This window comes from Amia ocellicauda, chromosome 21 (assembly GCF_036373705.1).
Source record: "Amia ocellicauda isolate fAmiCal2 chromosome 21, fAmiCal2.hap1, whole genome shotgun sequence".
Lineage (NCBI taxonomy): Eukaryota > Metazoa > Chordata > Actinopteri > Amiiformes > Amiidae > Amia > Amia ocellicauda.
In genome coordinates this window covers 14,015,162-14,041,686 of record NC_089870.1, presented here as the reverse complement: position 1 = coordinate 14,041,686, position 26,525 = coordinate 14,015,162, and the positions used below count along the sequence as shown (strand labels likewise).

General features: G+C 38.1%; 1 long non-coding RNA gene across 1 annotated transcript in view; it reads right to left on the bottom strand.

Moving 5' to 3' along the window:
• The window catches only part of LOC136717024 (uncharacterized), a 50,402-nt gene extending 25,477 nt beyond the window's left edge, over nt 1-24,925 (bottom strand). Inside the window, exon 1 of the long non-coding RNA XR_010805176.1 lies at nt 24,820-24,925. This is a non-coding gene — a long non-coding RNA (uncharacterized LOC136717024). The remainder of the gene's footprint in view (nt 1-24,819) is intronic.
• Nucleotides 24,926-26,525: the final 1,600 nt, after the last annotated feature.

The following is a 26,525-nucleotide window of genomic DNA, read 5'->3' as shown; positions in this document are numbered from 1 at the left end:
TATACTCGGATATTTAGCTTCTCTCTCTATATCAATATATTTGTACATATACACCAGAACGACCCCCGTTCCGGAAATGTGCAGGTAAACTACAACTTAAAGTACCAGAAAGCATCCCCAAATAGTTTATAACGCCTATATTTTTATAGTTTATGTGCAGGTGAGGTTGCTAAATTAGAAACAGTTATTGAAGCCTTAACATGCATCCGGTATTTCAACCATTTGAATATGCATGCCAATTTTATTAATCAAACCAAATGTTTTTTCTATTGTAGTTCGGGACATTAAACTGTCTCGCTTGAGGAAACACAAATTATATATTTTTTGCTTTTGTGTTCATACAATGACTAGCTGTCGTCTACAGTTAAGTGTAGACAATGGTCTAACTAATAGCATATTCAGACTTTTCTAATGTGGTCAAAAAGTAAAAGGCTATTTAAATTGCATGTGTCGTTGCTTGTTATTCCAAACGTCTTCCAATATTTCCAATGTTACATTTAGATATATCGGTCAAACACATAACAGTTATTACACTATTGCAGTACTGTGTTTGTATTATGTTATTTGTTATTTATAACGTAATCTTTATAATTTCAATGGATTAAACTTCATGCTATTTTAAATGTGACTACTAATTGAAATTCAAACTCTCTCGTTTTTACAAAATGAAACACAGCATCCAGCAACCTGTAGCGGAGACGCCACAATAACGCTTTCATGCAGATATTCACAGTCCAAACTCATTCATGTAAGTTGCCATCGACAACACAGCTACATTTCCTAACTAGATACATAAATTTGTTTTTACACATGTCGATTACTTATTGAAAAACAAGAACTGAAGAGCCATTTACCCATTGGAAACAACTTAATTAAACACCAGCCGAACTTCAATTGACGCACCTGAAATCAATTTTTAACCATTTAATCCTTTCGGAGCGCAATTAAACCCATTAAGGGCAGGTTGTGAATCCCTTTACTTCCATTGATTTATTCAGTGGGCTCGACTTCCTCATTTCATTTTCACATAATTTTAAATAGAAACCAATAACGATAAACGTGTAATTAATGTATTATATTGAATGCCCTTGTTATAGCTGGCTAGTCTCAATGCAGAACCCCCCCACCCCACTTTATTGTTAAAGCATTGATGGTATTTTAATATTGTGTATTATCTGTAGGTTAAACTCTTATGTGTGTATGATGCATAGTTCAATGATGTGTTGCACTTCTCTCTCGTGTAGAATCTCCCCATTTCTTAAAGAAAAAATGTAAGCTGTGGCTCAAGCAAACTGTCCGAAGTTAATTTCAGCCAACATTAAATACAAAGCCCAGCTTATTTATATTCAGTTCTCATGACAAAACATAGTCAGCGTGTTTCCTCTTTGGCATTACATCATTAATAATGTGCCAGAATTGCATTTTTGACTAATAGCAACTTTGCCTTACAGAAAGATGACATTTTTGAAAGAAAAAGTGTAAACAGTGGACTCAGCTGCCCTTTTTGCATTCTTCCCTTCTCTGAAACGGCTGTTTCCCTGGGGATCATACAAGGACATGTGTGTGATGATCCTGTTCGTTGTCTTTAGAGCATCACTTCTGGGATCTCTTCTCGTTCTCATTTTATACATCAAATGAAAGCATATACAATAGTCAGAAACAACCAAGAAAAACACCAGGCTTCTTAGATACAGACCATCAGATATAGATTCTTGCAAGTATTAGCATTTTACTTTCAACAATTAAAAGTATAGAATCCTGGATATAATTATGACAATGAAACGTTTTTGAACATGTGTCTCTATTGGCTAAAGGTCTGATCAGGGGGGAACCAGCCATGTAGGTTAGCTGAATTCTTCAAGTTAGGGAAAAGGTCCACTGCAATCAGCTTTCTTGACATATGCAGCAAAGTATTGGCATAAAGCTGTCACTTAATGTAACTATTTTAATTTAAGTTAATTTTGGCTATTTGTTTTTCATTAACCAGTAGATCTGCCACAAACATATGTACACAAGTTTCAATAAACCTTAATATAGACTAGTCTAATCAATATGTATAATCTCAGAATCAATATGAATTATTTGTCTGTGTGTACTGTTTCAGATGGCAAAAGTCAATGTTCGATCATTTATGAAAATGCAAATATATGTATCTCAGCAGGGGTGTTTCCTTCTTGTATTGAGCAATAGCCCGATAACGGTCTGTATTCATAACGGCTTTGCACCAATTCGCAATTACCGCAGGTGAATCGTATTTGTGCAGGGAATCTGCATCTAGAATCTCGAATCTAGAATGATCTATTAAAAGGAATCAAAAGGGAATTGAACCCCGGCATCCCATATACAGACACAAATGTGTACGTCGAGTTGTGCAACTAGGAATATGACTAAGCTTGAGTCACTATAGAACCTGTGGTATTTTACCACCACTAATCATATCATTATATTAATACGAAGGATGAATATCACCTTGTTACACAATAAATAAATAAATACATTGGTAATTCAGTTTGCCATTCTAATAAACAGCCTATGAATGAACGTGACCTCTACCTTTGACTACAATGCACTGTATGTGTATAAACCTAGGCCCTAATGCATGTACAAAACTGTCAGTTGATCACATGGTTACTGTTCAAAATAAGGAAGAAGTAATTATGTAGTTCGATTAGGCTTTTACAGTAATGCTTTAACTATTATGTTTATTCCATACATTTTCTAATATATTGATTGTTTAAATTCGTAATCCAGTCTGATTCGAATTCAATATAGAACGGTGTGTTCGAAATTGGAGGTTATGGGGAAATTGGGGGCGATATAGGCCCCTTTTCTTGGAATGTTAACTGATCAGTTTTCGCTTTTTTTTTTAACCAAAGGCCATGCTTCACTTTTCTAGGAAAATTGTTTTCTCTGAAATGGAGGGCTCTATGTTTATAGGTATAGGTGTTGTATGTTCCTTTAGGATATAATGGATCTTTTCTTTGACAATCGGCACTTAAAATGTAAAAGTATGTTTCCTGAAGATGTCCAAGTTACCCTTAATTATTGTAATTATATATATATATATATATATATATATATATAATTACAATAATTTGCCCTTTGTCCATTAAGACATGGAAGGGCAAATACAGAGACAATACCTTGCATTTTAAGTTTGCAAAATGTTTCCAATGCTTATCAGGTCAGGCCTAATAGTTGCATAGCCCCCGTCTTTCTCCTCAGGGGACCTTTGAACTTATTGTTAATGAATCATAAGCACAAGAGCTGAACATTGCCTGCTAGCATCGAGTCTGACGTCAGATACTGCCATGCCTGTAGTATTATATTAAAGAAAATATCAGCTTATTACCATGTATTTGGTGAATGGTGAACTTCACTCCCATAGACATGGCAAAAATGGTAAAAATGATTACTTAAGGCCTGATTGTAAGTGCAGATGATTAAGATCAATCCTGGAACAAAGAGCTGGACTATAAGAACAGGATCCATTGCAGACAGACATGTGGCTTCATTTTCTCAGTTACACAGTCTGTACATATTTATTATGATTCGGAAATAAGATTTGACAGTGCTCTTAGAGTTCAATTTGCACTACTTTTGTGCTACAGAGCAAAATATACTCTCCTTATTCTGAAAGAATAGTAATTATAACCCTTTGTTTTGGATACTGTAACAGAGAACATACATCTTTGTATATTAAGTATAGTTTTGAGTTATTGTTTGGAGGATATTTGGAGTTACATAAAATAGTTGTATTTAATAGGGGTTGTTTGAATAGAGAAATTATCTTTAATATTGTACAATTAGGATGCCCCTAAGTAGTAACACAGCCATGCCTGTGCAAATAAATAACTAAGTTCACCCTTTCTGAACATTTGAGAAACTAAATGGCCAATGTTATATCTTACCTATCAAGGAGATGAGTTTTGTTTTATTTTATTCATTAAAAATATATATATTTCAGCAAATCTGGAAAACAAATAACTGATTTGTTTGACCATTACAGATGCAAACTGTGTTTTATTATTCCAGTGGTATAGCCAGCAGCACTGATGAACACTTGTGATAAGTGCTTATTTTGTGGATTACTATGCCCTATTATATCACCCATAAAGCAAGTTCACATTAATTTAAATGTGTTATTTATTGCCACACTGTTAATGCAGTTCTCTATAGGGAATATGAATATGATGTTTGGTATCAGTCTTTCATTCCTCTCCCAAGGCCAGAATAGGTAATCAGTTCTGAAGTTAGTTTTAATTTACATTTTACTTTCAAAGTTATCCCTTGCCTTCGTATTGTCAGTGTTGCTCATTTTAGTATTCAAGTTCGTAATGTAAGTCACAATATATAAGTATTTCAAGAAGTATTAAAGTGCTTTAAAAAGACAACAAGCAAAAGACTAAGTGCATTGCATGCTTTTAAGTGGAAAAAAAAATCTTCATGTTTTTCAGTACGGTTAAGTATTTTTTAGACTAATTTGATTATTAAATGGCACATGTTATTAAGTTACACATGTGAATTGTTTTTGAGTTAAAAACTAATGTTTATTATTATTATTATTATTATTATTATTATTATTATTATTATTATTATTATTATTGTTATTATGTTTGTGTATGTCATTAAGAATAGGATCAGATTGATTTGGATTAGTGTTTGTGCTGTTACTCATAACAGAGCAAGCTGAGGTTCTTTTTTCTTGTGGGAGCAAGGCAAATAACTTGAAATAAATTGAGTCAATGGCATGATGGACCCAAATGCACTGTTTTTTATGCATTTTGCTTATTAAGTTACACAAACTGCGACTGTGTCACATGAATTTTAACTTCATTTTTTTAACTTTTGAAAAACAAAAAACAAAAAGCAGCTTCTTTGTAACAGAATCCTTTACTTTTGTGTTTAAACTGGGAAAAGAGTTCAGTGTTATTAAAATATGTTTTTTGTATAGCAGGCCTTTTGCATTTCACCATGCATATGTCATATGTTCAGAAAGCTTTTAGTAAATAATTTAAACATTTCAATCCAAGGTTTGCTATTTGATAGTCTATCAAGGCCAACTATATAGTCTCCTATAGTGTTGTGGGTTAAAAACAATACAGACAAAATAAAAACAACTTATCAGGCACAATGTAAAGTTCAAGGTTAAAAGTTGCATTTCATAATTTGAAAAGTAAAATAGTAACTTGCTGGAGTGACTTCTGATGGCACAGAAAGGGTTATCCTGTAAGAATGAATACAAGGTGAAGTTCTCCACATTCTAGAGATATGCAAAGCATTCACAAAACATACTACTCTGATTACGAAACACACACTACTGTCAATTTCTTAACAAAACAAAATCTCAGAAGTGAGACACTGGAAACTCCAACCCACATGACTGATTGAGATTCTCCACACATGGTTGCAAACTTTGATCCAGAACATTAAGTGTACTTAGACTTTTACGTCATTCCTGAATGTTTATTAAAAATACGCATTCATATGAGCATACTCTTTCTCTTTCTTTTAGCCTTCCTCTCTTTCTCCCTCCCTCCCTTCCACTTCGCTCACCTTTATCAGATTTCATCTTATATCAGTCATGTTATATCAGTTATATTTCATATATGTCAGTCTTTGGGATGCCTTCATTTGACAGCATGATCTTGTGCTCAGAACTAAGTGCTTAAAATGTAATTTAGGGGGTGTCAGAGCATGTCAATGGTTAGATAAGGTGCAATGGCACTACAATCTTACATTTGGTGATAAATGCTAATGAAGAAATTAGGAACTATGCATAGATAACATAGTGTAACACTGGCATGCAAGTGAGCCTGGGCTGGGGATCAAACAAGAGAATACTCTACAGCTTCAATAATAATCAGACAACTAGCAAGGTGGAAATTGTGTGGTGCCTGCAGCAAGACTCTGTGGAACTGGTCCAAGGGTGTTCCCATGTCACATTATGTGTGTATAAACTGAAAGCTGTAGACAGCCATTGTATTTGAAAATGTTGACACAATAAGTTAATTGCTCAATGCATTGATCAATCTGAGATGCACGCAATGTGATTAAAAAAATAATGATGATGATAAATGACACACAGAGATTTTGGCTGACCTTTTAGGTAAGCAGACCTGCTACTTAATTATTTATTATTTTACTACATTTTATTGTATTACTTTACAGGTCAGGAAAGTGTTTTGTCATGTTACTGTGGTTATTGTTGCCATAACAAATAATTAGCACTTTTTCTTACAAGCATTGTTCAGTGCATACAAACAAACCATTTTCTTTTAAACTGAAAACCAAGATGTATTGTGGTTCGGTGCTGATTTCATCAGATTTTGGCTAATTCGAATTGGCAGCCATTTTAAATGATTTTGTTCGCTGCATTTGGTGCATTTTGGTATTACTTAAACTCAAACTGTTGCTACACATTCTTTGCAAAATATGTTGATATAGGTTTCTATGGTTATTGCTTCCATGGCAACAGGGTTGCAATTTTGTCTTCTGTGCAGAGATTTGGAGCCAATTTAACCATAAACAAACATATTGCAGCCATTTTTTAATTTCGCATCCACTGGGTTGTCCTCATTCTTTATTAATAGAATCACTAACAACGTTTTAAAGTACTTTATCTGTAATCAAGTGTTCTAATTCTAGTCCTAAATTCCTACATTTTATTTAGCATATGAACAATATAAAATAATTGATTGATGTATTTGACCTGCTTTTGTACCCAGTTTATTTGAAATGCTTATTGATGAGGTTAATTTAATTAATACTATTCCAGAACAATATGAAAACAATCTTAAGGACAAGTTGATGTTAATCTTGTCAAATAAAAAATTACACCATGGGCCAGATTAAATCAAAATGTTGACCCACCCGCTAATAAAAATGTAGTTTTCTAACAGCAGGTGGGTCAAAGTTTTGATTTAATCTGGCCACATGTCTGAAATTTTGGGGGGTTGCTAATATCTAATAATTACATTATGGCCTGGATGAATAAACCTTCATTGACAAAATTAATGTATAATGTAATTTATAGACTTAATAAGCTTAATAACAGCATCTCATAAATTAAACAATTTACTGTCAGAATGGAATCAATTGCATTTTCCACAATGCAAGGTGCATACCAGTGCAAGATATTCACAACACTGTAATAACAGCTATGCACATGCATGTCCATGCTATTGGAATGCTTTCGGAATGCTATCAGAATGCTATCGGAATGCTATACATTTGCGGGGGCACTTCCATATGCAGTTGCTATGCAAACCTTTACATTATCTGTGACCTTGGTGTCTCTCTTTCTGTGGCGTGATTGGGGGAGCCGGTCCAGTAGCAAATAACCTAAAACACTACTATACTCAAAGATATGAGTGTGAATGTATATGTATATATGGATATGTTGTGCGTACTTGAGATCAAGACAATCTCTTCTTGGCACTCCTGTCACTACCAAATATTTTTTTGTATGTGTATTTCAGATAAAATGGGAAATCAGAGTATGCAACATATAAACTATCAATATTTGTGCTCACTAAGCATTTCTGCAGTCCTACTGTTACACTAGGTTAATGGGGCACTATTCATCAGCTAGTCTAATTGGAATTAGTGTCTTAGCAAGTGTCTATGTGCTTATAGTAATTACAACAGATTGTGCCAAATGTCCTCAGTCACAACAAACACACATTTCCACAATCTGGCCACTGGACTCTCGGACAAGCCAGCTGAGAAGTCGCTCAAGTCGCCACAGCTAAGTAGCGCTTTTCTCTCGCGTTTCTTCGTTTAGTTAAGTTACATAGACTGTTTACGTGGTTTGTTGTTTAGCTACGAATTGTATATCTTGCACCTGTTTTGTAGGAAAAGCAGCGACTGTTTGTTAGTGAATTTAGCCAGTAACTTAGCGCACTCGACACGCCCTGTCTGCAATCAGAAGCGTTACACTGTGTAGGCTGTGATTATTTAGCATTTGTTTAACATTACTACGAGCTATTGTTCAGTGTAACTGCGTGTATCTGGCACTGTCTTTGTCTGTATTCAGATATTAAGCAGCCAGTATTTATGCTATTAGCAGTCCTGCGTGGGAGGGAGGGCCGTCCTGACCAGCCTTGTGTCATTCAATGTAACACATGTGTGCACTGTCCTAATTAGTTACAGGTGAAGTATTTAACCGCCCCCCACCCCTCTGCGCCAGCAGTCAGCGCCAGCAGCCTTCAGTGCCCCCCTTCCGAAGGGCCCCATCTCCAAAGGGCAGGGACTCTAGCTGCAGGGACTCAAAAGGGCCCCATCTCCAAAGGGCAGGGACTCTAGCTGCGGGGACTCAAAAGGGCCCCATCTCCAAAGGGCAGGGACTCTAGCTGCAGGGACTCAAAAGGGCCCCATCTCCAAAGGGCAGGGACTCTAGCTGCGGGGACTCAAAAGGGACCCATCTCCAAAGGGCAGGGACTCTAGCTGCGGGGACTCAAAAGGGCCCCATCTCCAAAGGGCAGGGACTCTAGCTGCGGGTACTCAAAAGGGCCCCATCTCCAAAGGGCAGGGACTCTAGCTGCGGGTACTCAAAAGGGCCCCATCTCCAAAGGGCAGGGACTCTAGCTGCAGGGACTCCAGGGAGGAGAAGACTGCGAGGAGATGCTGCACAGCAACAGCAACAACAGGCAACCATGACGATCTCTCCAATTCCTGTCCTGCTCTCTCCTTCCTCTTGGCGTGCACCTGCGCGCCATTGTTTCCCTAATCCCTCCAACCTCATCTCTTTGCCTCTCCCCCCCTCCTCCTCCCTCCCTGCTACTCCACTCTCTGGAGGCCTGTGGAACTGCCACTCAGCTTCCAACAAGGCCGACTTCATCTCTGCCTTCGCCTCCCACTAATCTCTGGATTTCCTTGCTCTCACCGAGACATGGATCTCCCCAGACAACTCTACCACCCCTGCTGCCTTATCCTCTCTCTTTGTCCTGTCCCACTCCCCTCGTCTTACCGGGCGGGGACGAGGAACAGGGCTCCTGCTCTCCCCTCTCTCCTCTATCTCAACCCACAGCTTTGAATTCCATGCAGTGGAAATCACCTCTCCCTCTCACCTCTTCCTTCTAGTTCTCTACCATCCACCTGGTCCACTCACCTCCTTCCTGAATGAAATCGACTTTCTTCTCTCCTCTCTCCCCTCACTGTCCTCACCTACGATCCTCCTGGGAGACTTCAACATCCACCTCTCCAACCCTTCCCACTGTGCCGGATTTCTTCCTCTTCTTCACTCCTTTAACTTCTCTCTCTCCCCGTCTCCCCCCACTCACAGGGCTGGCCGCCAGCTAGACCTCATCTTCTCGAGAGGCTCCTCCCCTTCAACACTCTCCGTGACACCCATGGACATCTCGGACCACCACTTCATTTCCTTCTCCCTTTCCCTCCCCTCTCCACCCACTCCCTCTGTCACATTCCGCCGTAATCTCTGCTCTGTCTCCCCCTCCACCCTTGCCTCCACTGCCCTCACTCTCTTGCCTTCCATTGACTGTTTATCCCATCTATCTGTCAACTGTGCTACCTCCTCTTTGTTCTCCTCCCTCACCTCCTCCCTTGACTCTCTCTGTCCTCTCACGTCTCGTCCTGCCCGTCCCTCCCCTCCTCAGCCTTGGCTCTCTGCTGTTCTCCGCACCAAACTCCCAGCTGCCCTCGAACTCTACCGCTCTCTTCTGTCCACATTCTCGTCCTCTCTCACCTCAGCCAAGAAGTACTTCCAATCTCTCTTCGAATCCACTGTCAACAACCCTTGCACATTCTTCTCCACCTTCTCCTCCCTCCTTGCCCCCCCTCCCCCTCCTCCTCCCCCATCCCTCACTGCTGATGATTTTGCCTCCTTCTTCTCCTCCAAGATTGCAGACATCCGCAGGCTCTTCAATACTCCACCCTCATCTCCCATCACACCGAAACCTCCCACCGACCAAGCTTCCTTTTCTTCATTCTCACCTCTCTCAGATGCTGAAGTTTCTGCTCTCCTCCTACGTCACAAACCCACAACGTGTGACCAGGACCCTCTCCCTTCTCGTCTCTTCCAAGCGACCGCTCCTGATCTTCTCCCCTTCATTTCCTCCCTCCTCAACTCCTCACTCCTCTCTGGCTGTTTCCCCTCTGCATTTAAACAAGCTGCTGTCATCCCACTGCTTAAGAAACCAACTCTTGATGCCACCTCTCCTCAGAACTACTTCCCTTCCTCTCCAAGACTCTCGAGCGGGCGATCCACCTTCAGCTCTCGGACATTCTGTCCCAACACTCACTCCTTGATCCTCTTCAATCCGGCTTCCGCACAGCTCACTCCACTGAGACGGCTCTCCTAGCTGTCACTGACTCCCTCAGCCATGCTCGGGCGGCCTCCCTCTCCTCAGTCCTCATCCTCCTTGACCTCTCCGCAGCATTTGACACCGTTGATCACTCCATCCTCCTCTCCTGCCTCGCTGACCTTGGGATCTCTGGGACTGCTCTCACCTGGTTCTCCTCCTACCTCAGTGATCGGTCCTACCAAGTGACATGGCGAGGTTCCTCATCCACCCCCCAACCTCAGCTCACAGGCGTTCCCCAAGGCTCTGTCCTGGGCCCGCTCTCTCTCTACACTTGCTCCCTGGGCCCCCTCATCGCTTCCCATGGTTTCTCCTACCACTTCTACACTGATGATGCCTAGATCTTCCTGTCTTTTCCCTCTTCTGACCCTCTCATCCCCTCTCGCATCTCTTCCTGCTTGTCTGCTATTTCTGCCTGGATGCACTTGCACCACCTCAAGCTCAACCTCTCCAAATCTGATCTCCTCTTTTTCCCTCACTCTTCCTCACCTTCTGCTGACCTCCCCATCTCGATCCCCTTGGAATCCACCACACTCTCTCCTTCTTCTTCCTCTAAAAATCTAGGAGTCACCCTCGATCCTGTGCTCTCCTACACCCAACACATCACCACGCTGACACGCACCTGTAGATTCTTCCTGAGCAACATACGCTGGATCCATCCCTTCCTCACCGACTACTCGACTCAGCTGCTCGTCCAGTCACTGGTCCTCTCCCGCCTGGACTACTGCAACTCCCTCCTGGCCGGCCTGCCTGCATCCACTACCCGCCGCTCCAGCTCATCCAGAACTCTGCAGCTCGTCTGGTATTCTCTCTGCCACGATTCGCACATGCTACTCCACTGCTCCGCTCCCTCCACTGGCTCCCGATACCGGCACGCATTCAGTTCAAGACTTTGACCCTCAACTACCGCTGTCTCAACCACACTGCACCAAGCTACCTTCAGTCACTCGTCTCTCCATACATCCCCTCCAGACCACTGCGCTCCTCCAGTGCCAGAACTCTACCTCCTCTCCACTCTCCTTCCTCCAGAGCCGCTCCTTTTCATCCCTGGCCCCTAAATGGTGGAACGACCTGCACACCGATGTCAAAATAGCAGAGTCCTTGATCTCATTCCGGCGCTTACTCAAGACGCATCTTTTCCGACAGTACTTGTAATATTAGTCCTCTATCCCTGCTAGATAGCACTTCACAGTTTTTATTATGCTTCTCGCGTTCTTGATTGTTTTCCTCCTTGCTCCTTGCTCCAGGAATTCACTTACTGTACTTGTGTAAATTGTAAATTGGAATTTGTAAAATGTATTTTGAATTGCTGTTTTAGCCAAATTGAATTTGTAATGATTGATACCTTGTACTTCTCTGTATTTTTGCACTTTGTTTGCACTTGCCCTGGATAAGGGCATCTGCCAAGAAATAATAATAATAATAATAATAATAATAATAATAATAATAATAATAATAATAATAATAATAATAATAATAATAATAATAATGTTGTTGTTTGTTTTAGGCCCTTTTTATTTTTCACCCTTTATTCATTTATTTGTGTTATTGAGATAAGAGATAAGATACGTAGCCATGAAACCATGTGCATTTACTTAAATTATGGAAGTGCACAAGGTACTGCCAGAAAAACAGCTTGTATTTTCACTTTAAATGTGAAATTCCGAGTATTCCTTTGCTGGCCTTGACTGAAAAGCTTAACTATACTGTCAACTATACTATACTATTTTAACTATACTAAAATAATGATATAAAAAATATTAAATCAATGAATTTCCTTGTTTTCTTAGTGAACGTGCATTGGTATGTTAAATGTCTTACAGGAAGAGATTGAAAGTATGTCAGTTTTATGTTAGGTTCCAGCAAAGCACTGGGTAGTGATGTTGGTAGACAGCCATTACCAGGAACAGTGGATCCAGGACACCCAGCTTTACAGCTATGTTGTTCAGTTGCTTCTTTAAAGCAGAGCCGCCTTCACCTTTATTTTAAGGCTCAGCTGACATGGAAGTGCTTTCTTCTCACTGAAGCACCTGGAAACTGGCCAGCTGGCAGAGAATGTGTTGCATCAAACAAGAAGAGAAAGATTAGTAGTCTGAAGTGAAAGAGCTTCACCTGAATCTCTCTCTTCAGGTAATTCTGGATCTCCTTTAGACAGAAAAATACAAAACCAACAAATTATAGTCCTGTATTGGTCTTTACTGGTATAAGAGCATATTGTAATATATTGTAATTGCAATACAAGAATGATCTGCATTTACTTAGACGAATAATAATGAATTTATTGATGTATTATTATTTCCTTGTTCTCATCCTGTATATTAGTCTTTTGCGATTCATCCAGAGCTGGTTGAGGTGGTTGGGGGAGGTTCACCAGTTTCACTTCACAAATGCAGTTTGTAGCATATTGGGTTAGACTCTATACTTACTAATTTTGTTATGGGTGTCTTGACAAAGTAGTATTTATTTATTTATTTTTCATATGAATTATTGTGGGGAGGAACTGTCACAAGGATGTGGGTTGTGGGTGCAAATTATGGTGGTCACCAACTGTCAGCAGGACCATTTGCTTTGGGGTGGTTGATGGGGACATACTGTCATCCACCCTGCACAAAGAAGTGATAAACCAACTACAGAAAAAGACCTGCCATAGACTGCAACACGGGAACTAATATAACTGACAGAATTATTAATGTTATTTGTAATGCACTTCCCTCTGGATAATACCAGGTTTGATAATTTGAAAAGTGAAACCGTATGTTGTGCAAGCAGGGACTCCCACTCAGCCATCTAAAAATATTCCAGAGAACCACACAGAGTGTAATTTATATTTGTCAAATTGAAGTGTGGTGCCCTGGAATGACTTCTAAGTTTATATGTTTTTTTTCTTTCTCTGCTATGCAGTTGTCTCTCATTATTGTTTAATTTCCCAGAGATGATGAGTCTTATTTTAGAAGTGCTAGATGTGAAGGCCAATTAAAACACTGACACACACAGCTTCAGACTTAGCTGACAGCCTCACCTTCACACCTCATTTCAGACTGAACCTCGGAATGCTCTCAGGAGATGCACTTCTTTGTTTTATTCTCTTCCATTTTGAAAGTTTTAACTCCAAACAACTTTAGTCTCATGCAATTGAGCAACAAAACAGATTGCCATTGCTTTTGGTTCATGAACCTATTATCATAAACGGTCCATAGGTGGAATGATAATTATCACTCGGTTTCAGAATAAGGGTTAACATGTTTTAAATGGAATGGTGCCAAGGATATATGATAATTAGATGTTAATTATGGAAAAGCTTCATAGACATGATTTTCAGGATATATCTGCAGAAAGTGATACGAAACTTTTAAGATGCAAACTATGCTGAACTGCAAGGTGGATATGTGTTATTGTTATAATAATAATAATAATAATAATAATAATAATAATAATAATAATAATAATAATAATAATTTCTTAGCAGACTTACCATTGTTACAATATTCAGTTGCAAATTATTGTTACACTGCTGGAATTAAGTGCCAATGCAAACCTCACTGTGAGTAACATAAGTTACATTTTTCCAGGAGACATCAATCTTGACTAACACTACAGCCTGTCTTTAAAATGTCAGCCTGCTTGCCTATTTGTCAACACAAGACTTGTATTGTCCTTGAATTACCTCTGTTCGCACCCACTGCTTGTGAAGTCACAGTGTAAATGACTGTAAAGGGTGGGGAAGTGGAGATTTTTTTTTTAAGTTAAGCACCATGGTAAGAAAATGTACTTGCTTCATGTTATAGGTGTGGATTTTCCGAGATATACATTTTAATGTTTTTTCCCATGAGAGCGGGAGTGTCGGGTGTGTTTGTGTGCTAGTTTGTGTGGTAATGGCAGGATATCTGATCCTGGCAGATTTCCCATTGTTGAACACGTTTTGAATGTTAACAAACAAAACAAGATGCAACAGGGGCTTGAAAGAGTCCCCCCCAACCAAAGAAAAAAAATAAAGAATGAGTTGAAGCCAGATTCAGACTACACTAAACTAAACTACGGGGCATAATTTAACCACTGAGATGTGGCATCACCAGCTTGAGAATGAATTAAACCCAGGTATAAATGCAAAAACAAGAACTGCAACATTTTATGTAAAAAAGTGCACAGATAAACACAAAAACAATCTTTGAGTGTGTGTGTGTGTGTTTTTAAATCATCACATTTGTTGTTTAGACACAAATTATCTATAACAATTCCTTAAGAAGCAGGGTGAAGTATGCCATTGATATAGAGCATAACCAACAAACGAGATGTGAACATATGATACGTGAGAGACTCCCCCTCAGTGAACTGTCCAGTCACAGTGTGAAGATATTTGATTTGTTGATACTGTCACTATGCAACTTTATACACTCCATGTTATAAATACACACAGAGCATAATGCACTAATTTGAATAGCTTACATCTTACATCTGTAGTCTTGTCTGTTATTATGCTTATTATGTTTATGATTAATCCTTCCTTCATATGTTTACTTCACATTTAATTATAGTCCAAAACTTATCTAGAGTAAATATATTCAAGAATGAGCTGGACAGTCCCTTGCAACTAGATTGTTTGCACTGATTATATTTTTTTATATAATACACTATACAATATACAGTATAATTTATACATACTGTACTTATGATACCTAGTGGTGAGTGAGACCTAGTTAAGAGTGTAATTGGTCTGTGAAATGCAATTGCAATGGTGAAGATTGTAATGCTTTTAAGTTAAAAATATTTAATTAGTAATTAGTCATTATGAATCTTATTTTTGTATTTATTAAAATGTGTTACATATGTATTAATATGTAATATACACCACTTGTTTTAAATTAGCTTTGGAGTCATTGAGTCTTTTGATGTCCCTCCTTTTTTTCTTAGTTTAGTTTAACTGTAATTTTTGTAACATAAAAACTTAACAAAAATATATTATTTAATAAGTCATGAATCTGTAGAAGCAATTGAAATTTAATAGATGCCAGACTTTTGATACAAGCTGCATATCATGAAAGGAAAGTAAATTTACTTCCAATGCAATTTCAAAATGCAGTGAAGGTAAATTATTTTTGATTAACTGCTGATATCAACCCAGTGTCTGCAGATCTTGGGCCAGATTAAATTAAAACTTTGACCCACCCACTAATAGAAAACTACAAAACTTCTAATCATATATGTAACCGCTACTATGCACAGATTTGTAGTTTTCTATAAGCGGGTGGGTCAAAGTCAAAGTCAAAGCCCTTTGTCTTTTACATGATTTGTTTTAGTTGCTAGTTTAAGTAGATATTGTAATATATATACTGTACATACAGTTAGTTTGTATATATTGTGGTGGCGTACAGAGCCAAAATGATGACAATTGTGTGTCACTGTCCAAATATTTATATTTATGGACCTAACTGTATATATATAGCATTTACAATCCAAGTTTTGGAAAGATTATTTTGGCATCTGGTATTTCAAAATAGTTATATGTCTATTCTGATTCTGAAAAGTTTATTTAAACAGTATGTGAATTTGGCTGCCTTCTGGAGAAATATATCTCTACTCTTTTTCAAGGAGCAGATGCTTAAATTAGTTTAACCACGCTGAGAAACCTACACATGGACATTATTTATTTACTTAGTGGTGGACACTCTTATTCTCCCAGGAAGTGCAAAGCATCCTTTTAATGCAGGGATTAGCCAAGCTATTACTGTCCTGTTTCCATAGCAGCACAAAACTGTGGTTTAACGTGTTTTTTAATAATACTACACCAGCCAAGACCATTAACTCTGATCCAGTGCCTATTAATAATATATCTGAAAGTTAAAAAGCTATGAGATGGAAATTATTAATTTACTCAAGTATGGTTTTACTATATTGTATTGTAAGTGTTTCTGCCTCTTATTGACCCCAGCCAATGCAATATTTTTTTTCTTAAGTTACAGTAAATGTATGTATTGACAGGTTATATGTGTTCCTTATGAAATATGTACCCTTTTAGATAAAACATGTGTAGCTACATTTAGCAAAGGCAGTTTGTCTTTTCTGGAGAGAGTTTTTTTTTTTTTTTTTAACTGCATAAATGATAGAAGAAACACACTGATAATAAGATCTGAGAGGGCCTCTGAATGTAAGAGGGCGCACAGTGTGTAAGACTGTTACTGTGATGTTATTCCCTCAAGACTTTGTAGAGCATTCATAAAGCTTCGGTCAGAGGGCGTTGATTTAATTTGGGCAATAGTGTCCAATAATCAGGCACCACACCTAGATCCTCTTTATACTGTGATGGCCTAAGGAGCAGATATAGTGAGCTGCTGAGCCCTACACTACTTAACCCATTCTTGGTGTAATCTCTACCTGCGCTCCCCAACTCCCAGAGGAGTGAAGAATCAACACAGTTCAGGATTATTCTCTTGGGCTAATGCCAAACATAAGGGACTTCTTGCATTTCCATCTAAATGAAGTGGCAGTTGGAAGACTGTTAGCAGTAATAATATATATTTCAGGGATCTCCATGCAATAGCTGATGTATTTTTGAATATGCGATAATTTGTTTGGATTGTGCAAAATCCTTGTGACTGAGTGTTTTTAAAAAATAAAGAGAGAGGTCCAACAATGTTGCTGGGCACAGGATAAAGAGGAATTCTTCAAAACATCCCATTTATGTGTATTTTTACAGCCATGCCTATACTGTCATACTGAGTTTATTCAAAAGCTGAACATACCCGCTAGAGTTGTTTATTTCCCAACCATAGTAAAAATGATAATAATAATGATGATGATGATAATAATAACTATAATCATTATAATAATACATCTTACATTGATATTTCCAGAGGATCCCAAATCTCTTTATAATTTGAAAAGGTCTCACACCACTTAAGTGTAGTTTCGGCTAGTTAACGCATGGCAGCCATTTTGTGCCAATACCTCACCACACTTCAGATAAGGCTGAGAAATGAGGAAAGGTAGTCAGGATACAGAGGGATTGTTTTAAAGTAGGTCAGATTGCAGACATATTTGGAATTCATCCAACACACTGGGGTTAGTCCCAACCCTTTCAAAAAGTGCCACAGATTCTTTAATGGCCACACAGAGTCAGGATACAGTCTCATCCAAGAGATGGCACCTATGAATCAATCAAATAAAACATATATAGCATATGTACAGTGAGGGAAAAAAGTATTTGATCCCCTGCTGATTTTGTACGTTTGCCCACTGACAAAGAAATGATCAGTCTATAATTTTAATGGTAGGTGTATTTTAACAGTAAGAGACAGAATAACAACAAAAAAATCCAGAAAAACGCATTTCAAAAAAGTTATAAATTGATTTGCATTTGATTTGCCTCTCTTAAAGGGAGTGCTCCTAATCTCAGCTCGTTACCTGTATAAAAGACACCTGTCCACAGAAGCAATCAGTCAATCAGATTCCAAACTCTCCACCATGGCCAAGACCAAACAGCTGTCCAAGGATGTCAGGGACAAGATTGTAGACCTACACAAGACTGGAATGGGCTACAAGACCATCGCCAAGCAGCTTGGTGAGAAGGTGACAACAGTTGGTGTGATTATTCGCAAATGGAAGAAACACAAAATAACTGTCAGTCTCCCTCGGTCTGGGGCTCCATGCAAGATCTCACCTCGTGGAGTTTCAATGATCTTGAGAACAGTGAGGAATCAGCCCAGAACTACACGGGAGGATCTTGTTAATGATCTCAAGGCAGCTGGGACCATAGTCACCAAGAAAACAATTGGTAACACACTACGCCGTGAAGGACTGAAATCCTGCAGCGCCCACAAGGTCCCCCTGCTCAAGAAAGCACATGTACAGGCCCGTCTGAAGTTTGCCAATGAACATCTGAATGATTCAGAGGAGAACTGGGTGAAAGTGTTGTGGTCAGATGAGACCAAAATCTAGCTTTTTGGCATCAACTCAACTCGCCGTATTTTGGAGGAAGAGGATTGCTGCCTATGACCCCAAGAACACCATCCCCACACCCAAAACACACAGCCAAGGCAACAAAGGAGTGGCTCAAGAAGAAGCACATTAAGGTCCTGGAGTGGCCTAGCCAGTCTCCAGACCTTAATCCCATAGAAAATCTGTGGAGGGAGCTGAAGGTTCGAGTTGCCAAACGTCAGCCTCAAAACCTTAATGACTTGGAGAGGATCTGCAAAGAGGACTGGGACAAAATCCTTCCCGAGATGTGTGCAAACCTGGTGGCCAACTACAAGAAACGTCTGACCTCTGTGATTGCCAACAAGGGTTTTGCCACAAAGTACTAAGTCAAAGGGATCAAATACTTATTTCCCTCATTAACATGCAAATCAATTTATAACTTTTTTGAAATGCGTTTTTCTGAATTTTTTTGTTGTTATTCTGTGTCTCACTGTTAAAATATACCTACCATTAAAATTATAGACTAATCATTTCTTTGTCAGTGGGCAAACTTACAAAATCAGCGAGGGATCAAATACTTTTTTCCCTCACTGTATATATATACATATATATACACCGATCAGCCATAACATTATGACCACCTGCCTAATATTGTGTAGGTCCCCCTTTTGCCGCCAAAACAGTCCTGACCCATCGAGGCATGGACTCCACTAGACCTCTGAAGGTGTGCTGTGGTATCTGGCACCAAGATGTTAGCAGCAGATCCTTTAAGTCCTGTAAGTTGCGAGGTGGGGCCTCCATGGATTGGAGTTGTTTGTCCAGCACATACCACAGATGCTCGATTGGATTGAGATCTGGGGAATTTGGAGGCCAAGTCAACACCTTGAACTCGTGATTCATCAGACCAGACCACCTTCTTCCATTGCTCCGTGGTCCAGTTCTGATGCTCATGTGCCCATTCCGGCAGTGGACAGGGGTCAGCATGGACACCCTGACTGGTCTGCAGCTACGCAGCCCCATACGCAACAAACTGTAATGCACTGTGTGTTCTGACACCTTTCTATCAGAACCAGCATTAACTTTTTCAGCAGTTTGAGCTACAGTAGCTCGTCTGTTGGATCGGACCACATGGGCCAGCCTTTGCTCCCCACGTACATCAATGAGCCTTGGCCACCCATGACCCTGTCGCCGGTTCATCGCTTTTCCTACCTTGGACCACTTTTGATAGGTACTGACCACTGCAGACTGGGAACACCCCACAAGAGCTGCAGTTTTGGAGATGCTCTGACCCAGTCGTCTAGCCATCACAATTTGGCCCTTGTCAAAGTCGCTCAGATCCTTACGCTTGCCCATTTTTCCTGCTTCTAACACATCAACTTTGAGGACAAAATGTTCACTTGCTGCCTAATATATCCCACACACTGACAGGTGCCATGATAACGAGATTATCAGTGTTATTCACTTCACCTGTCAGTGGTCATAATGTTATGGCTGATTGGTATGTATATATATATATATATATATACATACACAAACACACACACACAGCACTATATTCCCTTTCACTGTTCAGATTGTTTTTTGTAGTGATTTTCTGGTCCAGAGGGAAGACTGCCCCCTACCAGTTGACCAACACCACTTCCAGCAGTTACCTAACATTTTTTGGCTGTCTCTCATTCAAGTTCTGATCGAGCCAGGTCCTGCTTAGCCTTTGAGATCTGACAGGCTAAGGCTTCAGGGAGGTATGGCTGCTGACAAAGAATTATGCATGCTGTGTTTAAAAATAGAAATGGAGCTTCATGGGCCACCTACCATAAACCTCTACTGGACTGGTCAGGGTCAGTGCATAGCTATCAACCACAGATGGGACATTCGAGACAGCCAATGACGTAGACTGCCAATGACGTGAATTTGACCAGGAGCAAACTATGAAATGCATCATCGACGACCGTCTCCTGACCAAACCTGTGGGAGGCTGGAGAGTCCTTCAAGTTGTAAAAAAGACGCTGTGCTAAGCCTGACTAAATAAAACCACTAAATAAAATGCCAAACAAACAAACAAAGAAAATATATTTAAATTGATGGTCTCTATAAAGATCAACTAAAGTATAGTTAATTATTTACATTTTATATGAATTGACCCCCAAATAACACATAATGGAATTAAAAAAAAATCCACAATCTAGACACAAATGTAATATTTAAATTTGCCAATTGATATATTTAGATAGAAGACACATCCCTATTTCATCCTCAGTATCTTTTGAGATTAATTTTGATCAGCATCAATCCAAAAATGAAGGACTGAATATTAACAATTTGTGTTGTCTAATTTCTTATCAATCTTTTTATGAAAATGGTGGAAACCCAAGCATTTCAAAATAAATATATAAAGAGATCTGAGCACCCATGATCAAAACAATGAATTACTGTATTTAAGCAGAATTATAATGATATTTTATTAAATATTTGTAATAAAAAGATAAACAGTTTAAAGTAATAATACCATAATAGTAATAGTAATAGTCAATAGAATGAAAACCAGACAAACCCTGCAGCTCAGAGGTTTTAGGATAAATGGTATAATATAATTGCTTATGCAGAACAATAGTGCAACTACACACATTTAAAGCACACATTTCAAAGCCTACCTTGCATTCTGAATCATCAAGAAGGAGATAAATGTGTTTCTTTTTCTCATAACCAATAAGAGATTTAGAACTTGATCCACCAACCTCTGTCTATATGTCATTCAGAAAATATACAAGCTTAAGTGTTTGCTTAATAAATGTGATTAGACTTTTTAAACCTATATTTAATTGTTTTTAGATACATTCAAATTAATTCATTAAGTAAATACACGCCCAAATTAAAAAAAAAAAGTAAAACTAACCCCTGTTGAATTTGTAACAGGATGTAGCCTAGTCAGGTACATTGTATGTTAATATTGATCATTCACTGTGTATAATGGTGAAACTCATCAACTTGTCTATCTGTATGGTCTGATGGTTTTATTACATGACAGCAAAGGGTGAACACACTATTTTTTTATTTCAAGGATGGTCAAGAAAGCTTAAAAACATGTATGAAAACATTAAATAAATACATTGAAAGAAAAAGAAAATCAGACAGTATAATATCATGCCACATAACCATTAATGTGCTTAAACAATTTAACATATGCCATATGATCAAATGCCCTTAGCTCCTCAAACTCAAAGTATAGCCTAGTTGAAGGGGCCATTTAATGTTCTCTCCTCTTTCCATTCCATTAGCATTATCAGCCATCTTGGAAATTCCATCAAAATAAATCAACATATGAACAAATGTGTGGCTACTCAAATTGTATATGAAACTGCATATCAAAATCATTACATATATTTCTAAATACACAATGCTAAATCATGTACATAGCCTGTAAATATATTAAATTTAAAACTAAATATGATACCATTCTATGGAAGGCCACAGTGCTGCAGGTTTTGAAGATTTACATTACCACCTGCTCACAACCTGGAGACAATGCTTGATTGTTTAGTTAAAAAATTTAAAATAAACGTAATTGAGAGATGATGTGGAAGAAAACCCAGAACACAGAGGACCAGGGATTCCCACAAGTGGTATAATAAATTCTGAACATCACCGTGATCAAACAAAATCACAAGACGATGAACAATTTTGAATGTAACATCCATGATAAAAATAGATTAAGGCCAGTAGGATGGTTGCTACCTTACAAGGAAGGGATATTTAATGAAACACAAGGGGCCAAATTAAATAAAGAATATTCACATGGAGAATCACTCGTAAAATGCATAAGCAACTTTACTGCACATTGGTTTTGCACCGCTACATTTTCATGGTATCAAATCTAATCTAAACAGATCTGTAGGGCCACAGATTTTAATTCGTACCACATTGTAGTGGGAGTGCTCACATTGTAACGGTATTAAATCACGGAAATATTTCACTCCTTGTGTGTACAGTGAAAATTTTAATTGCTTACAATAAATGAAGTAAAAGTGTACACTACACATAATATATGAGATGTGACTACCAGAATCCACACAAACAAAATGTATTAAATATTCAAACCCACAATTCTCTCGCATTAGCGGCATGTGAATCATTTCTATTTAAATAGACCCTTGATCCCAAACAGACATTATATCAGAATAATGATCCAAACCATACATTCAAGCCTAGAATCATTTGTTTAGGGATCGTATAAACTGAGGGAAATGATTCAAAAGTGCAAAACATTTTACCTGGAGAAATGAGTTATATGTCAAGCTTGCAGAAAATCATCCTGAAGAAATCCTTAAATCCATTAAAAGACTACAGCAAATACCAGCAAACCAGCAAATAAACCACAAAATACTGAGGGTATGAATAATGTTGAACAGTGTAAGTTGATGCACAATGTTTCTCAATTCATGCATTGAGGAGAAGTTAACAGTCATATAAAATACTGAGAGTCCACGTGTATTTTCATAGATAATTTTACTTTAAATAACACTTGATCGAATGTATGTATAAACTATGGGCTACCTACACTTGTTTTTATAGATTTCTGATTAATACAAAGCAAAAGAAAACCCATTCAAACATTAGGGTAATTCAGAAAATACACAGAACGGATGCAACAGCAAACTTGATACTGTTGTTTTCTCTTTTTCCTTATCTCAGACATTTGTGTAGGCTTTGACTTGGCAACGTAGAGTATTTACGGGGCATGGTGATGGTTTATTTCTGTAGCTTAAGGCCCACAACTATCCTGAATTAATTTTCTGGAAAGTTCTGTTATCCTCTCAAATGACTTCAGAGAGGAACACACAGTCCCTCTCAATCATTCGTAAGTGTTCGTCTGCAGTTAGGGAGTTTGGATGACTTCATGACATCATGACTGATCTATTATTAAATACCAGTTAGTAAGGTATTTTTTGCATTCAAAATATATGTCTGGGTTAACCACATTTAGACATAATATAGACATTGCAGGATTGTTCCCTGCCTGAAAATAGTCCTACTGAATGGTGTTCTGAATCTAGTTATGAAGAAGAATCCTGAAGGTACAATTAAACAGCCCTGCACATTTAAAAAAAATGTATACATATTTAAGCATTGAATAGTGTGACAGCTGATTAAATTATTTAGTCTTATGAATATCTCTTTTCCTAATCAGGACTTTAAATGGGCAAATTATTTTGAAAAATATCAAACATTAAGGAAATACTGACAATATTTTCGCCTTATTAAACATGGTAATGATATCGATTATATTAATAAGGGTTTAATGTATTTTATGGAACATGGGTTCTGTAAGGAATCCGAACAATAATTTTGTAAATAGTCTTTTGTATTAAATTGAATTAATATATTTGTACTGTATTTGTATTTGTATCATGCCATAAATGTGCATGTCAATCTAAATGAGGTCATCCTGTCTGAAGCATGCATGCAGAGCTGTCGAATGATTGTTGGTCTAGCTGAGGGTTTGACTGTGGGCCCCAGCTAGCGAAGACGTGGGTGCAGAGTTCTGGAAGTGTCCGATTAGCTGCAGGTGTTGGGGGTGGTGAGTCTCAATAAACCAGGCATTCGAGAACAAACTTTGGCATATTCTCATAATTACCGGCAGAACCCCAAAACGCCACAATATTGATTGGGACAGTAAAAGGACGAAATTACATAATGATTGCAAAGTTAAGTTTGTATAGGCCTGGACGGCATTCAAGAAGGCATTTTACACAGACCACACACTCCCTAAAATTTGCTTTAAAATTATATTTCCAATGATGTGCTACCCTGTTACCACTATTTATGGGGAGTCTCTTGACATTCAAGGTCTCCTTCAGCCAAACCAAAGCATGACTGCAATCATTTGTCTTAGACGACTGGCCTAGACTGAAATCTACTTGCATGAAGAAAATTAAAGCATGGTTTTAATTCCTAAAAGACAACTTTGTCCAGACCAGTGTATTGTTAGTATCTACGTCTGCCAGCAACCCTGAAAGAAGTGTGTTGTGCAGCAGTCATTTAGCTTTTACTCTGACATCATGCAAGCAGGGGGCTTTTCTTGAACTATTTAGAATTTTAAGCACTTGAAAAAAATCCTTTAATTCCAGGCAGAACAGGAACCAGAATTCAGTTTTTTTTTGTTGATATCCACAGCATTTTTTTGAATATCACATCCACTGTACAATATGACATTTCTAAGCTTCAGCTGATATACAAACATGGCAGTCTGATGGAATAACATTTTAAAAGATTAAATAAAGCACATAGCCAGCAAGCACACAAGCTCTGACACCTTTTTTTAACTACAGCATCTCAGACATTCACTAAGCTTGCAGTGTTTTGTGTCAATTTCCAATTAAGAACAACCCTCCTGCTGCTCAATTTTTCACAGCACATTTGATCGGGCTGTCTTTATCACTGTGTATTATTTGCCACGTCTTTCATGATCTCATTTGCTTGCTAAAGCCTCTTTTCATACTGACTGAGATAGCTGGTTTTATACCTCTTTAAGAACTCAAAAGGTTGCAATTATCTATTGACAAAGGTTTATTGAAATATATTTGCTTACCTTTCTTTGCCGAAAGATTTGTTTTTGCTGCTGAAATACACTGTTGGCTTATAACCCGGTTACCTTCTATAAACTGTGCTGGATTCTTGGCAGAGATACAGGTTCATCTGAGGACAGCACAGAACTGGAAAAACAGCCAATGCCTCCTGCATACTTATGAGCATGGCAGCACTCCAGCAGCCACTACTGATAGTTTATCAGCAAGACAGCCATAAGAAAACGATTTTACAATTAGCACTGAAGATTTCTAAGATTTGTCTCCAATACATTTCACTATTATATCAAATATAATTTATAGTGTGCTGCCCATCCTCTCTGAATTAAACCAAAAGGACACTACTATTTAATCTCAATAAGTAACCGTGTGAGGATGTTATAGCTGAGCACCCACCACAGGCCTACTCTTCGCATTATGTTGCCTGCACTATTTCCCTGATTATTTTCCTCCATTCTTAATACCATTTCTGTAGCATATTTTGTTCCTGTTTGAATACAACAAAATATATATTTTTTTTCAGATGCAAAATTAATAGATTGACAGAAAAAAAATAGAACAAGATCTCATTGTAAAATTAAAGTCATAAACATACAGATATTATTTTTATTATTTTACATTTTTTATTGACACTGGACAAAGCTAAGATTTCATACAAAGATGAACTGAGGGTTCAACCCTGTGGACTTTCTTGTAAATCTTGCAAACACCTGTTCCCTTGCACTGCCAAATAATATCCACAAAAGTGCTAGTCAATAATGCCAGCCTTCTGCATAGCCTTATCCCTCTTCCGTGTGCTTGCGCCATAAATCTTGATAGATTTTAAATGAGTGTAGTGTACTGTACTGTAAGTACTGGTAATTGAGGTGTTTAATCATTAGCTTAAGCAGCTATATCAAACATTTTTAAAGAAGATTTTTCAGATTAAACAAAAATGTGGAGCATATATTTATGTGCATCATATGAGGTTTAAAAAACATTAAATATGTAAGAAAAATAACAAAATATATCATGCTATGTAAGACAGACTATAAAACAAAAATAACCCCAAATGTCTGAAAAAAATACATTAATTTATAGTTTCTATAATTTATATTTTAAAGATTTTGTTTCAAGATTTATGATTTATTTTTCCTCAAAAATACTTTTATACTTTATTTAAGTTTTCAATCTATACTTTTTCATAGATTTTGTCTGATGCCTAAGTTTCTGTATTTGTGCTGTTATGTTTGACACGTTCTGCCATGTTGTGCTGCAGTATGTGAGCTATGCGTGGGTGGCACATCTCGGGTTCCTGCTCACAGTGTTAAAGCTCAGATGCAGTGGGTTCAGTCTAGTGGGAAAAAATAGAAAAATGAAAAGAAATTCTACATTTAAGTGCAGGGACAAGGTAGAGTTCAATTTCTAATAAATCGTAAAATCCTCTTTGAAAGTTTATAAAGAAAATGTCAAGACACTGACGTGTCAGATCACTTCGGAAATGCCTTGATCTAAGAGGGGTAAAGTATTTCAGCTTCTGCTTGGACATCAGGACCCAAATCAGTGTTTCAGCCAAGCAGTTACCAGCTCTGGCTCCGGTTCTGGCATTAATAGATTCACTCCAAAGCATATTTGTTTACATTTTGGCACCAGCTCTGCCATTCCAAAGAGGATTTATATTCACACAGTATAGCACACACACACAATATATATATATATCCCCTTTGCTCCC